Raw genomic sequence first — 6,000 nt, 5'->3', positions numbered from 1 at the left:
AGAACAAGTTAAAATTACTTAGAAAAGTTAGATATCTTCAAGTCACCAGGGCCTGATGAAATGCATCCTAAAATACTCAAGGAGCTGATAGAGGAGGTATCTGAGCCTTTAGCTATCATCTTTGAAAAAATCATGGAAGACAGGAGAGATTCCAGAAGACTGGAAAAAGGCAAATCTAGTGCCAATCTATAAAAAGGGAAATGAGAACAACCCAGGAAACCACAGACCAGGAAACTGTGTCAGGGAAGATAATGGAGCAAATAATTAAGAAATTCATCTGCAAACATCTTACAGTGTTCCCACTGAACTGGGTGGCAGCACAGCTTCACAGGTGATTAATCAGCCCCACCCAGTAATTCAGCTCCACACAAGAGAGAGGTAATTAATGGTTCAGTCATGCTGGAAGGGCCTAATAAGTGGAGTTCCACAGGGGTCTGTTGTGAGACTGGTTGGCTGCGTCTAGACTGGCAAGTTTTTCTGCAAAAGCAGCTGCTTTTGTGGAAAAACTTGCAAGCTGTCTACACTGGCCTCTTGAATTTCCACAAGAACACTGACAATCTCATGTAAGATTGTCAGTGTTCTTGCGGAAATGCTATGCTGCTCCCGTTCAGGCAAAAGCCCTTTTCCGGAAATGATTTTGCGCTAAAGGGCCAGTGGAGACAGCTGAAAACTGTTTTGCGCAAAAAAGCCCAGATGGCGAAAATGGCGATTGGGGCTTTCTTGCGCAAAACCATGTCTAGATTGTCTAGTTTCACACATATTCCGCAAAAAGTGCTTTTGTGGAAAAACGTCCGTGCCACTCTAGATGCTCTTTTCCGCAAATGCTTTTAACAGAAAACTTTTCCGTTAAAAGCATTTGCAGAAAATCATGCCAGTCTAGACGTAGCCGTTCTGTTCAATATTTTCATCAACTATTAGATGACAGCATAGAGAGTACTACTATTAAGCATGCAGTTTATATCAAGCTGGGAGGGGTTGCAAGTGGTTTGGAGGATAGAGTCATAATTCCAAATGATCTGGACAAACTGGAAAAATGGTCTGAGGTAAATAGGATGAAGTGTAATAAGGACAAATGCAAAGTGCTCCCTCCACATAGGAAGGAACAATCAGTTTCACACATACAGAATGGGAAGTGACTGTCTAGGAAGGAGTACTGAAGAAAGGGATCACAGTGGATTTAGGGGTCATAGTGGATCACAAGCAGTGTGACACTGTTGCAAAAAAAGCAAACATGATTCTGGGCTGCATTAACAGTAGTATTGTGAGTCAGACCCGAGAAGACATTCTTTCGCTGTACTCTGCACTGATTAGGCCTCAATGGGAGTATTGTGTCCAGCAGCACATTTCCAGAAAGATGTAGAGAAATAGGAGAAGATCCCAAGAAGAGCAACAAAAATGATTCAAGGTCTAGAAAACATGACCTACAAGGGAAGACTGAAAGAATTGGGCTTGTTTAGTTTGGAAAGGAGAAGACTGAGAGGGGACATGATAGCAGTTTTCAAGCATCTAAAAGGGTGTTACAAGGAGGAGGGAGAAAAATTGTTCTCCTTGGCCGCTGATGACAGGAAAAGAAGCAATGGGCTTAAATTGAAGCAAGGGAGGTTTAGGTTGGACATTAGGAAAAAGTTCCTTCCTATCAGGGTGGTTAAACACTGGAATAAGTTGCCTTGGGAGGTTGTGGAATCTCCATCACTGGAGATATTTAAGAGCAGGTTGGACAGACATCTATCAGGGATGATGTAGACAGTGCTTGTTCCTGCCATGAGGGCAAGGGACTGGACTCGAAGACCTCTCAAGGTCCCTTCCAGTTCTAGTGCTCTATGATTCTAAGGGCTCACAGCTTATTTGTGCTGACTGACAGCACTCCCATGCTAAGGTTGGGTACCCCTAGGGGGCAGTGTACTGGAAAGCATTTCAAGCTATCACTTTAAAATTGGGAGAGGTTGCTGATCACAGGAGGGCCCTGCAGGGAAGCATGTGATCTGGGCCTTCAAAAAGACGATCAGTCTGCTTTGTGTGTCTCTCGCTGGCTGTGGTGTGTAGACATCGAAATTCAAAGGGAGAGATGAGTTCTGTTGGAAGGGTGTAAATGTTCCCCTTCCCCATTACTGTATGTGTGATGTGAATATAACTACTGGCAGCTCTCATGGTAGCTGGTATTTTCTTAAAACCTCAGCTCCTGGGGTCAGGTGACTGTGTGGAATTTCTGCTTTCAGTTTTAACAAGGACATTTTAGTCCCATTTTAGACACTGTCAGCTGACGGTCAGGGCACTGTGTGTGTGTGTGTGTGTGTGCTGAGAAAAGGTTTAACGTCCGTGACTTTACTGCTAGGACTGGGATCCCGTCGCAGAGGGCAGCCAACAGGCTAACAGACACCCCTTTTTATAGGAAGAGCTTATTACACCTCAGATTTTTAGCTGCTAAAATACAGGATCCCTTCGCAGCGGGCAGTCTAGGGAAGACTGAGAGATGCCCCAACGGATCTGTCACCTGGGAGTGACACGATCCAAATGCCCAAGCTCTCCCTATACCTGTCCCTTATGACCAGCTGAAGTTCTTTTAAACTGTGCTTGGTTCTGTTACAGCAACTGAAGGAGTCAGGTTAAAAACTTAAACAGTTACATGTTTATTAAAAAGACTTATAAAAGCATATGGTTGCAATGGCTATTGCTCTCTTTCTTAACTGCTAGCAAATATAGATCTTAAAAATGGTTACAAAGAAAATAAAGATAGAAAATAGAAATAATGGTACCAAGTGACAGCTTAATCTTTAAAGAGCTCTAAGTCTATGTGTACACTTAAGACAAAGGACCACATCCAGGTACAAGTTTTACCCCCTTCTGTGTCTCTCGACTCCAGCGGGTCAAGCCAGGGCCGGTCCCTCAATTCCTAGGAAAGACGAATACAAGGTGGGCGTCCCCGTGGAACCTCGGGAGGTCAAACATCTAACCCGACCAGCAGATAGATGGTAGATTGACACTCAGAGTAAATGTGCTGCTGGACCCATCTTTATATGCCTGGGGGCCGTATCCTCTTTCTTATCTAAGTTGCCAAATTGTACTGGTCCGTTTTGTGGCGCCAGTTCTTACAAGGGAGTTTCAAGTTAATTTACACTTGCAAGAGAGATAACTAAATTGTGAGTACTAGACTTTTTTTTACTGGGCAAGAGATTCCTCCCCCCACAGACGGCTGTGTGTTCGTATCAATATGGGTTTTAGTCAAGGGCACTCCTCTGCAGCCTCTTGGTCAGAAATTGGCATATCTCTGTTTACAGCCATTCACAGTCACTGAGCCTGCATATCCAGGCAAGCAAAAATGGATGTTACAAGAGGAGTTCCTGTCTGGCTACAGACACCTGAAAACTTGACCCTAAAAGGCAAATAAGATTCCAAAACTCACTTTTTAAAAAAAAATCTTATTTCAAAGCCAAGAGCATCATGACTTACAAGTGCTCGGCAGTAATTCTGCATCCTAATGATACCTACCTCTTACGTGGCTCCCAAAGCAGTTCTCAAAGGTCGGTATCGTGTCTCTACAACATGAAGGCTGTGTCTACATTGGCACCCTTTTCTGGAAAAGGGATGCTAATGAGACACTTCGGAATTGCAAATGCCACGGGGGATTTAAATATCCCCCGCAGCATTTGCATGAACACACCTGCCGCTTTTTTCCGGCTTGGGGTTTTGCCAGAGAAAAGCACCAGTCTAGACGGGCTCTTGCGGAAAATAAACCCTTACAGGAATAAGGGATCTTCCGGAAAAGGGTTTATTTTCCGCAAGATCCCGTCTAGACTGGCGCTTTTCTCCGGCAAAACCCCCAGCCGGAAAAAAGCGGCAGCCATGTTCATGCAAATGCCGCCAGGGATATTTAAATCCCCCGCGGCATTTGCAATTCCGAAGTGTCTCATTAGCATCCCTTTTCCGGAAAAGGATGCCAATGTAAACACAGCCGAACACTGTACAGCATCAAGGCATCATGCTAGGGACTTACCTGGCAGAATACGTTAGCTGAACCTGCTTGCTGTAGCCTAGTGAATAGTGCTACTGAGTTCAATGTCAGCAAGATTTCTGCGTCTGTGCTTGTCTGTATTTCTGCCTGCCTGAGGTAGAGGCTAAAGCTCTGGTCAGGGACTCGGGAGATCAGGGTTCAAATCCCAGCTCTTCTGCGTGACCTTGGGCAAGTCACTTGCCCACCTTCTGTGTGATGTCAATGGAGATTGTAAGCGCTATGGAACAGAGCCTGGACAGCCCCACACACAAGGGACACCTGAGCTCATTGAGCACCCCAGGCCTTACTAGGACCAGGCCCACTGGCGGGGAGGCACAAAGGGGGCAGTTGGCCTGGTGATTCCAAAGGGCCTGGGGCTCTGTTGCTGTGGGTGAGGTGGCCCCAGGAGTGCTGAGCTGTCCCCCACCTTGCATTTCTGGGGCTCCCCTGAGTAGAACTCAAATGGCTTTTTGTTGTGGGAGCCCAGTGCCTCGGAACCAGGCCTGACACCTCGTTGCACCTGTTGCCTCCTCTGCACCCCAGCCTCTCCGGCCTGGGGACGTCTACACTGCAGTAAACCCCTCCCCCCATGTCTCAGACCCAGGCTCGTGGGGATAAAAGAGCAGTGTAGAGGTCTGGGCTGGAAGCTGGTGAGGGGCTGGGTCACCCAGCCTGGGCTCCAGTCTGACCCCGAATGGCTCAGCCTACTGCTTGAGCCCCATCGACCCAGTCACTGCACCCGGCTCTGAGTCTGGTGCTGTGGGTCTAGTGTAGACGTACCCTGAGGTGCTTAGGACGTAGGAGCCCTGGGTTCCATCCCTGGCTTTGCCTTGGACTTCCTGTGTGACCTTGGGTGAGTCCCTTATCTCTGTGCCTCTGATTGCCACTCAGGATAAAACTATTCAGCTTGTGAAATGTTTTGAGACAGGTCTGGCCAAAATGAGGCCACCTGCCAGATCCAGCCTGTGAACACAGCAGTAAGGCTCAGGCAGACTCCCTGCTTGCCCCACCCCCACACACCACTGAGAAAAGTGTCTGCCGGGCTGTTTGTGTTTCACAGTTGTGGGGGGCAAGAGGGGTTTCATGCACTGTCCCCATCCCTGTTTCAAGACTAGGCAGTGCACAAAGCACCATTCCCTCCGGCTTTTATTCACACACGCACCTAGCCCCAATCCTAACCCTAACATTAGGGATGGGTTCAGGATTGAGGGTTAGGGTTAAACCTTACGGTTAGTGTTAGGGTTACGGTTTACAGTTAGGCTACATCTACACGTCCCTCTCTTGCTTTAAAAAATATGCAAATAAAGCGAAGCAGTGAATATTGCTGTGCCTCATTTGCATACTTAATGAGCCATCATTTTGCACAAAACCCTCTTGCACAAGAGAGGGGTTTTGCGCAAAAGCCCCTTGAGAAAAAATGGCAGCTCATTAAGTATGCAAATGATGTGCGGCGATATTCACTGCTTTGCATATTTTCTTGCACAAGAAACACGTGGGAAACTGAGGCAGTGGCGTAACTAAGTGACTTGTTTAAGGCCGCCCTATGGAGGAACAGGGCATGAATTCCAGGCTAGTACCCTTTGCCCTTCTTCCTCCTCAGCGTGGCTAGTGCAGTGGGTTGGTGGCGTCTCCTACTGCAATAGAGAATAAAGCTTGCTAAGAGAATAAATTGTTGGTCCCTTTCTGGGATGGGCAGCCTGAGCCAGACAGGGACGCTGCTCTGTCAGGTATGGGCTGGCGCCCACTAGTGGAGGAAATGTGAATGGTTATTCCCTGCCAGAAAGCGGCAGATAAACAAAGGAGGTGGGGCTCTGGGCTGTGAAGCTGAGATTTCATCTCTAAGAAAGTCCATCTGAAGAGCCAGTGGGTGGGAGTTTGGCTGTGGAAGGGGGGGTAGGATTTCACTCACAGGCTTTGCAGTGACCCCTGGTTACCTCCTCCCTGAAGAACAGGGAATTGTTTGGAGGAACCCGTTCCAAAGCCTCGCCGAGATGATGTCACACTGATTGGAG

Source organism: Pelodiscus sinensis, chromosome 28, assembly GCF_052426305.1.
Source record: "Pelodiscus sinensis isolate ZL-2025 chromosome 28, ASM5242630v1, whole genome shotgun sequence".
Lineage (NCBI taxonomy): Eukaryota > Metazoa > Chordata > Testudines > Trionychidae > Pelodiscus > Pelodiscus sinensis.
The sequence above is the reverse complement of the archived record's forward strand: the minus strand, read 5'-3'. Positions refer to the sequence as shown.